Source organism: Arachis hypogaea, chromosome 15 (assembly GCF_003086295.3).
Source record: "Arachis hypogaea cultivar Tifrunner chromosome 15, arahy.Tifrunner.gnm2.J5K5, whole genome shotgun sequence".
Classification (NCBI taxonomy): domain Eukaryota; kingdom Viridiplantae; phylum Streptophyta; class Magnoliopsida; order Fabales; family Fabaceae; genus Arachis; species Arachis hypogaea.
The window spans coordinates 28,084,737-28,097,227 of NC_092050.1; the positions used below are offsets into that span (position 1 = coordinate 28,084,737).

Sequence of the window (12,491 nt, forward strand, 5' to 3'; positions counted from 1 at the left end):
TTTTGAGTAATTTAAATTTTAGATGTGTATTTAAATTATAAAATATTATTATATTAAATATATTAAATTTAAAACAGAAATTTAAGATTTAAATTTTAAATGTTAGTTTGATTTAATTTGAATTTTAAATATAAATTTAATTCTTAAAGACACTAAATCTATTTACAATTTTTAGATGTGTTAGTTTTATTTATTTTTTTTTTGAATCACTGTAAGAAAAGGCTGAAAATTGTACCATATTTAAAGGATACCTAGTTGAACCAATTTAATTAATATAGAATAAAGATTTAAATTAGTTCTCAAAAAATTTTAGTTCTCAAAAGACTTAAAATTAAAAGAGTATGGTTATATATACAAGTCTTTTTGGTATATAAGTCATACAAGTTAACTCTAACTCAACAAAATTTACTTACATAAAGCGCGCGTGAAAATTACTTTGTTCCTCTTTATATCTCGTGTTCCTCCTCCTCCTCCTCCTCCTCCTCCTCCTCCTCCTCCTCCTCCTCCTCCTCCTCCTCCTCCTCCTCCTCCTCTTTTTTCTTCTTCTCCTTTTTCTTTACATTTTTTCTTTTTTTTTTCGCGTGTTTCATCATCATCGTCGTTTTTTCATTACTGTTGTTATTGTTGCATTTTTTCCCTCCTCTTCTTTCTATTGAATTTGCAATATTATGTATTTTTTTTTCTTTGTTTGATTTTTTCCTCCTAAGAAAAATTACGAGAAATAAAAAGATGAAGACAATACAAGAAAAACACCCATTTAAGTACACTTGAAAAGTGTGGCCAAAATTGAAAAAAAAAATTGGACTATGGAGACGCTTTAGTGGGGGATACTTATTTGGCCGTTGCGTATTTTCAAAGGCTACGCTTTTTTGTACCTAAGGCTATACTTTTGGCATTTGGGAATAGGGTGCGTTTTTCAAGTGATCCTGTTCAAGAACAAAGGCTACGCTTTTCAGCTTCCATATTTAGCAGAATAGGCTACACTTATCTTTACTACTGCATCACCGTTAAAACGTAGCCACATTGTACACCATAGCTACTCTATATAAGTGTAGCCTTAAGTCCCTCATCGTTTTATATATATATTAATAATTTTTTGTACAACATAATATTTAGTAATATAATTACATATATAATTCTGTATTTTTAATTAAATGAGTTAAATATTATAAAATAAAAATAAATACATAATAATAATAAATAATTTTTTAAAATAATAAAAATGATCTTTCAACAAAATATATTTCATAAAATTCATTAAAATATATTATCACTAAAATTAATTACTACAACATGAAATATTTTATTAAATTCACAAATTCATAAAAAGAAATCTTCATGGCCTCTTTCATTAATCAATAATCATTGTACAAGTTTGCTTTGTGATGCAAATAAAATGAGATCATACTATGAGAAAAGAAAAAAATAATACTTATAACACTTAAACTATAACAGCCCAGACCACTCGCTAGCATGATATTGTCCGCTTTGGCACATAAGGCCTCACGGTTTTGCCTTTGACAATAGGGATGATAGCCGAAACCCCCTACACCCACTCGTCAAAACGCGTCATGCTAGGGAGAGGTATCCACACCCTTATAAGGCATGCATCGTTCCCCTCCCCAACCGATGTGGGACCTTATAATCCACCCCCTAAGGGAGCCCAACGCCCTCGCTATCACATCGATCCGAGCTCCGGCTCTGATACTATCTGTAACAGCCCAGACCACCCGCTAGCACGATATTGTCCGCTTTGGCACACAAGGCCTCACGGTTTTGTCTTTGACGATAGGGATGATAACCGAAACCCTCCCTCCCACACTCACTCGTCAAAACGCGTCATGCTAGGGAGAGGTATCCACACCCTTATAAGGCATGTTTCATTCCCCTCCACAATCGATGTGGGACCTTACAATCCACCCCCTAAGGGAGCTCAGTGCCCTCGCTGTCACATCGATCCGAGCTCCGGCTCTGATACCATCTATAACAGCCCAGACCACCCGCTAGTATGATATTGTCCGCTTTGCCACACAAGGCCTCACAGTTTTGCCTTTGACGATAGGGATGATAGCCGAAACCCCGCACACTCACTCGTCAAAACGCGTCATGTTAGGGAGAGGTATCCACATCCTTATAAGGCATGCTTTATTCCCCTCCCCAATCGATGTGGGACCTTATATAAACTCTATGGACATTTCATATAAAAAAAGAAAAGAAAAAGTGATACACATTACATAAGAAACTTGGTCCTTACACTAATCCTTGAAAGATGTATTTATCAACATGTCTTGATTCACTTCTCATTCAATATCAACATACAAATCTATTCTTCTTGTTGCATCACTTCTTCTCCTTTCTCTCTAGTCTCCATATCTAATTTAACACAACAAAAGATATTTATTACTCTACCTTTCTGCTTTGTACACTTTTAACTAATTATAAATGGAATAATTTTTTCAAACTGAAACTAACCTGTTTAAAAGGCACTTGTGACAAAATTTGATGGCACAAGATTTTTCATTTTTTACATTCTTACATATAGTAGAAAAGTGTCTCATCTTTTTTTAGCACTATAAACATTGCAAAATTAAGATTAGAAACCAAAAACAAAGTCAACACACAACTCTTTTTCTTACCATAGTAAACATGCAGAAATTTTTCGAAATCATTACCACTCAAGTTAGGGTGGCAAGCTTTCATGCAATACCTTGACAATGAAGATAATAATTAAAATTGTCAGGCCATATGAATGCCTAATAACCTACCTTGACAATGAAGATACTCCAATGCAACCACGACCTCAGTAGCATAAAATCTATGAATATTGAGAACTTAATGTCAGTTAGAGGAAAGTAGGAGCCATGTGCATGTAGGAGCCATGAACAAGTTCTAAAACTTTTTACCTGATAAGTTGAGCAGAAAAATCTTCAACAGGAATAATAACTGCAACACTACCTGATGAGTTGAGCCAGCAACAAATGCTTTCCAGCCATATGCAAACCAAAATCCGTAGAAGTTACTATTCAAAAAACTAATCCAGGTTCAGAAAGACGATACAATTGACAAAACTATTTGTACAGAATTAAGCTATCCAATTCAGTAGCCAATATTATAACTATAGGAACAGAGATCATTAACCTGATCAGTACTTTCTTTTACTCAGTTTCAGTTACAATCTCTCTAGTGCTTAGCAATACAAGGAGTAAGGAAAAGATGGTCATACCGTCATACCATATTTTGTAATATCTACTCATGCATCCATTCCCAAAAGCTACTAAATAAAAAGACAGTAAAACTATATATATAATGGTAAGTTCTGGTAAAAGTATAAAATCTTTCTTCATACATAGTTCTTGAATCTTGACTCTCATTTTTATAGTTCAAGCTACAAGGGCTAACTTCAATATATAGTTTTTCTAGAATGACAAGGGCATTTTGATGACAGGTTCTTTCAGCATCAACCTATCAAATGGGAGAACAAATGAGAAAGAAAACACAAGGCTTTGGATAAAAAAATACATGAAAATAATTTTTTTCAACTGTAAAATAGTGCAAACCAATCTATAAATGACAGCTAACATCATATAAGAAGAACTAATTATATGATGAGAAATTTTACCATTATGAATTTAGATTTTCATAAAGATAAATGAATTAAAACTTGTGAATGCAATCCAAAAAGCAGGAATATCATGTCGATTCTATTAGCATACAGAACTATGAGAATATTCATAGTTTTGTGATAGGTCTTCCATTCATTTTTTGATCCAATCCAATCCAATCAAAAGGCCTTTCTATTTAAAACTAATACATAAGAGGGTTCCAAATGAATGCAAAATTTTTTAAATTGTGTACCTTGTAAGAAGAAACCATGACTCTTTCTTTTTCTTTTTCTCCATTGCTTTATCTTGCTGGAGAACCTAGTACACAAGAAAAATCAACGAGAATATTCTGTAAGTATTCTTATTTAACACGTCAAACTAATATTTAAATTCTTCATTTGGCATACTTGTAGTTATATAATCCTCTTTACAATCAGCAGCGGATTATCACAACCATAACAATCTTACCTCTCATTTCATCTATTATATTATATTACAAATTAGAAAATAATTTATAAAAAAGATACCCAATGTTCGCTATCCATATAAAACACTCAAAGCAAAGAAAACATAACCAAAAAAAGCATCAAAGAGGAATATAGCTTGAAGCTAGAAATTGAAAGCAACCACTATGTTCAAGGAATGCGTATGAACCAAGGCATAAATCAGAATATTTCAGTGTGAAACCTGTTCTTTTCACTAATTTTTCCTTAAGATACTAAACTAATTGAAAACCTAAAATTAGAACCCAAACCCCCCCCCCCCCAAAAATTCACAGAACCAATTGAAAATTGATACATACCTTCTCTATCTCAATTAACTACTATCAAAACTATACACACCTTCGAACGAAAAAGTGAGAGTGAGTTAGAGAATAAGCGAGAAAGGGAGGATATAGAACAGAGAATGCTTACCTGGTGACAGAGGATACGACGATGGTGATGAGCAGCGACAGCAAAGAAGAGATGAGCGGTGACACAATGGCTGGGAGACGGTGCAGCAGCTCAACGGCGAGTTCTAGTCGATGGCAGCGCGGCGACAGAGCACGATGGCAGCGAGACATCCCTTTGAACTCCTCGGTGGCGGTACAGTAGCCCGACGATGGCAGAACGACGATGGCAGAACGACGATGGCAATAAGCCCTAGTGGTGCACGAATCCCACACTTTCGTACAGCTGTATCAGCAAGTGCACTGGGTCGTCCAAGTAATACCTGAGCGAGTCAGGGTCGATTCCACGAGGATTGTTGGTCTGAAGCAACCAATGGTTATCTTACAGGTCTTAGTCAGGCAAAATCAGAAGATTGTTGGATACGGAATTGTGTTAGAATTATTGGAAGCAGTAATAGGAATATAGTTGAGGATTGGAGTTGCTTTGTCTTTTTGAATTAACTCTGGTAGTACTGTCTTCTTTGCTTGTGAGTGATCTCTTCAATGGCAGGCTGTATGTGATTGACGCTAGTTTGAGCAGCCGCCAATACTCCTCCCGATCTGAACCCCAGGGTTAGTGCGGATCCATCTCTGCTTGAGGGTGAAGCTCGTACAGTCCATTCTCCTTAATGATCCTGCTCAAAGCGCCATAGACAAGGTTGAATATTCTGGATCAGAGGAATGCTGCACCTTTGGTTCTAGCCTCTACCACAGAGACCCTAATCTTCCCGTAAATCGGCTGAATGGATGTCTCAAGAAGTCCCCAACGAAGTCGTGGATTAGCCGTCTGAGAGATATATAATCAAGCTGGTGGTTCATCATTGTCCAATGAAAGACGCACTCTGAACCCATGTAGAATGTGATAACCTTATGCCAGTTCAACACATTCCTATTGATGAAGAACGAATATACATCTTAGAATTAATCAAACACCGATCAAAGAAAAAACAGTAATACTTTTATTAATTCATAGGACTCAGCAAGGCTCCTCCTCTCAACCTTGGAGGTTTAGAAACTCATACTGAAAGAAAAATACAATGTAAAACTCCAAATAATGGTAAATGATAGGCATCTCCCCTACGAGAGATGTAAAATAAGTCTTAAATACTAAACAGATGACTAGTAAGTGTAAAACAGTCTATCTAGTGTTAAAATTCACTTCTGGGACCTACTTGGTGAGTGTTTGGGCTGAGATTTGGTGAAATCCATGTACTATGAGGCTCCTAGGGCGTTGAACGCTAGCTAGGGGGTCCTCTATGGGCGTTTGGACACTGGGCTCTACTCTTTGGGCACTGGACGCCTGGAAGGGGGCAAGAAGCTCGTTAGACGCCAGTTTTGGGTCTTCTAATCCGAAGTAAAGTGTAGACTATTATCCATTGCTGAAAAGATATAGAAGTAGGCTTTCCATAGCTATTAAGAATGCTCCATTTAGACTTCTATAGCTCTAGAAAAGCTCTTCCGAGTGCAAGGAGGTCAGATCTGGACAGCATCTATAGTGCTTTCTCTGTCTCTGAATCAGACTTCTGCTCCAGCTCCTCAATTTCAGCCAGAAATTATCTGAAATTGCACAAAAACACAAAAACTCATAGTAGAATCCAAAAATGTGAATTTAACACTAAAACCTAAAAAAATTAATAAAAACTAAACAAAACATACTAAAAACTATATGAAAATGATGCCAAAAAGCGTATAAAATAGCTGCTCATCACAACACCAAACTTAAACTGTTGCTTGTCCCCAAGCAACTAAAAACACAGTAGGATAAAAAAAGAAAATTAAGATACAAATAAATTTCATAGTTTTCAATGAAGCTCAGTTACAATCAAATGAGCGGGACTTAGTAGCTTTTTGCTTCTGAATAGTTTTGGCTTCTCACTATCCATTGAAACTTAGAATGGTTGGCATCTTTAGAAACTTAGAATCCAGATGATATTATTGACTCTCCTAGTTCAGTTCTTTTTTATTCTTGAACACAGCTTTCAGAGTCTTGGCCATGACCCTAAGCACTTTGTTTTCCAGTATTACCACCAGATAAATTCATGCCACAGACACTTTAACTGGGTGAACCTTTTCAGATTGTGATTCAGCTTTGCTAGAATCCCTAGATAGAGGTGTCCAGAGTTCTTAAGCACACTCTTTTTGCTATGGACCACGACTTTAACCGCTCAGTCTCAAACTTTTCACTTGACACCTTCACGCCACAAGCACATGGTTAGGGACAACTTGATTGAGTCACTTAGGCCAGGATTTTATTCCTTTAGGCCCTCCTATCCACTGATGCTCAAAGCATTGGATCCTTTTACCTTTGCCTTTTGGTTTAAAGGGTTATTGGTGCTCTTACCTTTTGCTTTAAAGAGCTTTTGACTTTTTCTGCTTGCTTTTTATTTTTCCCCCTTTTTTTTGCCACTTTTTTTTTAATGCAAGCTTTTTCTTTTTCTTTTTGCTGCTTTTTCTTGCTTCAAGAATCAGATTTTTCAGATTACCAATAATACTTTTCCTTTTTTATCATTCTTTCAAGAGCCAACATTCTAAAATTTCAACTTCAAATATGCATTGTTTATTTCATACATTCAGAAAACAAAAGCAATGCCACCATATCAACATAATTAAACTATTCTTATTTTAAATTTGAAATTCATGTTCTCTCAATTCTTTTCAAATAAAATTTTCTTTTAAGCAAGGTGAGAGATATATGGAATATTTTACAACTTTAAAACATCAATGCAAATGATCATGCAACTAGAACAAGAGAACAGACAAAACATAACAGAAAACAGAAAAATAAAATAGGAAAGGAAGTAAAAGAGAACGAATCCACCTTTAATGGTGGCGAATAGTACTCCTCCTTGAGGATCCAATGTGATGCTTGATCTTTTCAATGTCATTCCTTTGCCTTTGTTGTTCTTCCCTCATAGCCTTTTGTTCTTCCCTTATGGCTCTTTGATCTTCTCTTATTTCATTGAGGGTGGTAGAATGCTCTTGATGCTCAACCCTCAATTGCTCTATGTTAGTGTTCAATTCTCCAAGAGAAGTCTGCCATTGATCCCAATAGCTTTGAGAAGGAAAATACATCCCTTGAGACATCTCAAGAATCTCATACTGAGGTGGCTGCATGGGCTCTGGTGCATGCTCTCTAGTTTGCTCCATCATCTTCTTAGTGATGTGCTTATCCTCCCCAACGGAGATATCTTCTTCTATGACAATTCCATTTGAATTACATAGATGACAGATGAGGTGTGGGAATGCCAACCTTGCATTGGTTGAAGGCTTCTCAGATATCTTGTACAGTTCTTGAGGAGCCACCTCATGTACTTGCACCTCACTTCCAATCATGATGCAGTGGATCATGATGGCTCTGTCAACAGTTACTTCTGACCGGTTACTAGTAGGAATAATGGAATGTTGGATGAATTCCAACCATTCTCTAGCTATAGGCTTTAGGTCAACCCTTCTTAGTTGAATGGGCTTGCCTTGGGAATCCCCTTTTCACTGTGATCCTTCGACACAGATGTCTGAGAGCACTTCATCTAATCTCTGATCAAAGTTGACTCTCCTAGTGTAAGGATGAGGATCTCCTTGCATTAGAGGCAAGTAGAACGCTAACCTCACACTTTCTGGGCTGAAATCTAAGATTTTTCCTCGGACCATAGTGATCCAATTCCTTGGATTTGGGTTCACACTAGTGTCATGGTTTTCAGTAACCCATGCATTAGCATAGAATTCTTGCACCATAAGAATCCCAACATCCTGAATGGGATTGGTTAGGACTTCCCAACCTCTTCTCAGGACCTCTCTTCGGATTTCCGGATACTCATCCTTCTTGAGCATGAAATGGACCTCAGGGATCACTTTCTTCTCTGCCACTACTTCATATACGTGATTTTGGTGGGCTATGGTGATGAATCTCTCTATCTTCCAAGATTAAGAGGAGGTGGCTACTGCCTTTTCTTTTCTCTTTCTAGAGGATTCTCCAACCTTGGGTGTCATGAATGGTAATAGAAAGAAAAAAAGCTATGCTTTTCCCATACCAAACTTAAAACTTTGCTCGTCCTCGAGCAAAAATAAAGAGAAGATAAGAATGGAGTAGAAAAAGGATAAAATAGAAGGAGATGGAGGGAGAGAGAGGGCTCGACCTTGTGGTGTTTTGTGGTGTATGAAAGGTGTGTGTATGAAGGGTTATGAAGGAGGGTATTTATAGGAGTGGGGTAAGTGAAAGATGTTGTGGGACCCACGGATCCTGAGAGGCTAGGGAATCCAGATTCCCTGCTTCTCTGCACTGGCGTTTGAACGCCCAGGGGCTACTCCCTGCAGGCTGGCGTTTAACGCCAGCAATGCTGCCCATTTGGGGCGTTGAACGCCCAGGGTATGCTCCCTGGCTGGTGTTCAACTTTTAATAACACTCCATCCAGGGTGTTCTTTTTTCACTACTGTGAAATTCTGTCCTTGTTCTGATTGCTGCATATGATCATGACCCTAAAAAAAAACAAAACAAAATAACATGAAATAAATAATTAATTAAAGTTGGGTTGCCTCCCAACAAGCGCTTCTTTAACGTCATTAGCTTGACGGTTAGCTCCTTACGGAGGTGAGTATGGGCTCAGATTTTCACCCCTTACAGTGAACTTTCTTCATGTCCTCTCATGAATGAGCTCCACATGCTCTAGAGACAGGATACGACTCACTGTATGTGGTAAGGCTGACTTCTTAGTGAAGACAACTCTCATGCCAGGTGAGAGGTCTTCAGTTAGAACTTTCTTGTCCCTCCAGCCTTTAGGTACTTTCTTCTTAGTACCTTTGTGCTTAGAGCTTATTGGTGGCTGGCCAACACCAAACTTAGAATTGGTGTCTGGGGGCTTTGTAAAGCTCTACACAGAAAGAGAGGGTTGGAACATTAGGTGTTCCACAATTATCTCTCCTTTATTTGAGGGAGAATTGGGATGAGGCATCTTGAACAAGATGTGGTCCTCCCCTAGTTGTAGAGTTAATTCTCCCTTGGCCACATCAATGATAGCATTGGCAGTGGCTAGGAAAGGTCTTACAAGGATGACAGAGTCGTCCTCATCCTCTCCAATATCCAAGACTATGAAGTTTGCAAGGATGTAGTGGTTTTCAACTTTTACCAAGATATCCTCTACTAAGCCATATATGGCTTTTTCATTGTCTTGTCTGCCATCTCTAATGAGATATTTGCAGCTTGCACCTCAAGGATTCCTAGCTTCTCCATTACATAGAGTGGCATGAGGATTATGCTTGACCCTAGGTCACACAGAGCCTTCTCCAAGGTCATGGTGCCTATGGTGCAAGGAATCAGAAAGTGTCCAGGATCTGGAAGCTTCTGAGGTAGCCTCTACTGAACCAAAGCATGGAGTTCTTTGGTAAGCAGTGGAGGTTCTTCCTCCAAAGGCTTTGTACCAAATAACTTGGCATTCAGCTTTATGAGAGCTCCTAGATACCGAACAACTTGCTCTTCCCTAGTGTCTTCATCCTCATCTGAGGATGAGTCATCATCAGAACTCATACATTGCAGAAGTGCAAGTAAAGTAACCTCAATGGTTTTTATGGTTTCCTTTGGTTCTGAGATAGAGGGTTTTTGAGTGGGATTTAAGCACTCAAAGGGTGTGCTTTGACTGGAGTTCAACGCCAGCTCTGATAGCTCTTTAGGCGTTGAACGCCTTTGCTGTCCACCCTTACTGGCGTTAAATGCCAGTCCCTCTATGCTTTTGGATGTTGAACGCCCAGCAGGGATGTCCTTGCTGGCATTCAACGCCAGCTTCCCTGGGTGTACGGGCGTTGAACACCCAGTGAGGGGTTCCTCACTGGCGTTCAGCGCCAGAATGGCTGCATGTTTGGGTGTTGAACGCCCAGTAAGGGGTTCCTTACTAGCGTTCAGCGCCAGAATGCCTGCCAGGTTGGGCATTGAATGCCCAGTGAGGGGTTCCTCACTGGCTGGCGTTCAACGCCAGCTCTGCTGCCAGGATGGGAGTTGAACGCCCAGTGAAACCTTCTTCACTAGCGTTCAATGCCTTCCCATTCTCCTCAGATTCAGCCTCTACCTCAATGATTATGGCCTTGAACTCTTCTCTTGGATTCACCTCAGTGTTACTTGGAAGAGTGTCAGGAGGAGTCTCAGGGATCCTCTTACTCAGTTGACCAACTTGCACCTCCAAATTTCTAATACAGGACCTTGTTTCATTCATGAAACTATGAGTGGTCTTAGAGAGGTTGGAAACCAGAGTAACTAAGTCAGAAAGGCTCTGCTTAGAGGTTTCCATGTTCCCTTGAGAAGATGAAAATGGTGGTCTGTTATTGAACCTATTCTGGTTCCTACCACCTTGATTGTTGTTGAAACCTTGCTGAGGTTTCTGCTGATCCTTCCATGAGAGGTTAGGATGGTTCCTCCATGAAGGATTGTAGGTGTTTCCATAGGGTTCTTCCATGTAATTCACCTCCTCCATGGTGGGTTGATCAGGATCATAAGCTTCTATTTCAGAAGAAGCTTCCTGAGTACTGCCAATTGCAGTTTGCATTCCAATTAGATGCTGTGAGATCATATTGACCTGTTGGGTCAAGATCCTCTTCTGAGGCATTCAGAGTATCAACTTCATGAACTCCTTTCTTCTGAAGGATTCCATGGTTTACAAGATTCCTTTTAGAAGTATACATGAATTGGTTGTTTGCAACCATCTCAATGAGTTCTCTTGCTTCTGCAGGTGTTTTCTTCAAGTGGAGTGATCCACTTGCAGAGCTGTCCAATGAAATTTTAGACATCTCAGATAGACCATCACAGAACACGCCTATGATGGACCATTCTGAGAGCATGTCAGGAGGACATCTCTTGATCAATTGCTTGTATCTTTCCCAAGCTTCATAGAGGGATTCACCTTCTCTTCGTCTGAAAGTTTGAATTTCCACTCTAATTTTGCTCATCCTTTGAGGGGAAAAGAATTTAGCTAGAAAAGTATTAACCAGCTTTTCCCAAGAGTCTAGGATCTCTATTGGTTGGGAATCCAACCATATCTTAGATCTGTCTCTTGCAGCAAAGAAAAAGAGTATAAGCTTGTAGACTTCTGGATTAACTCTATTAGTCTTTACAGTATCACAGATCTGTAAGAACTCAGCTAAGAACTGATGTGGATCTTCCATTGAAAGTCCATGGAATTTGCAGTTCTGCTGCAGGAGAGAGACTAACTGAGGTTTAAATTTTAAATTTTGAAATAAAATAAAATAAAATAGAATAGATTAAAATAAATAAAAAATTCGAATACTAAAATGGCTAATTAATTAAAAAGATTTGAAAAAATTTTGAATATGATTTTAAAACTTGAAGATTGAAACTTTCTCAACAAGGAAACACTAAACTTAAAATTTTTCAATCAAAATAATAAAGTAGTACAAGTAATTCAAAAATTGTGAAAAAGAACAAGATTTTGAAAAATTTTATAAAGGATTTTCGAAAAAATAATAAAGGAAATTTGAAAGAGAATTTGTTTTGAAAAAGATTTAAGAAGATAAATTTTTAAAATTGAAATTTTAACTTGCCTAACAAGAAACTACCAAATTTTAAAAATTTTGACTAAGTCAACCTAAGGAATTCGAAAATAATGAGCAAATAAAGGAAGAGATATTTTTTTGAATTTTTGAATTTAATGAGAAAAGAAAAAAACAATAAAATGACACCAAACTTAGAATTTTTAGATCAAAACTAAGAAAGCAAACAGGAAGACTTTGAATGTCAAGATGAACGCCAAGAATAAATTTTAAAATTTTTTAAGAAAATAGAAATACAAAGGACACCAAACTTAAAAATTTTTATATTTTGGACACTAATAATTCGAAAATGCACAAGAAAAACAAGAAAAGACACAAAATAAGAAAAACTAAAGATCAAACAAGGAAAATAAACAAGAACAACTTGAAGATTAAGAAAGAACTAAGAACATATAATTCGAAAAATTGAAAGA

General features: G+C 37.7%; 1 non-coding gene and 1 pseudogene across 1 annotated transcript; one reads left to right on the plus strand and one right to left on the minus strand.

The window, feature by feature from the left end:
- LOC112748182 (uncharacterized) overlaps window positions 1–7,863 on the minus strand; it is a 35,517-nt pseudogene extending 27,654 nt beyond the window's left edge.
- Window positions 7,864–11,342: 3,479 nt separating this feature from the next.
- Window positions 11,343–11,451, plus strand: LOC112752740 (small nucleolar RNA R71). The gene has a single exon (XR_003177160.1). It is a non-coding gene; the product is annotated as a small nucleolar RNA R71 (small nucleolar RNA).
- The last annotated feature ends 1,040 nt before the right edge of the window (window positions 11,452–12,491 follow it).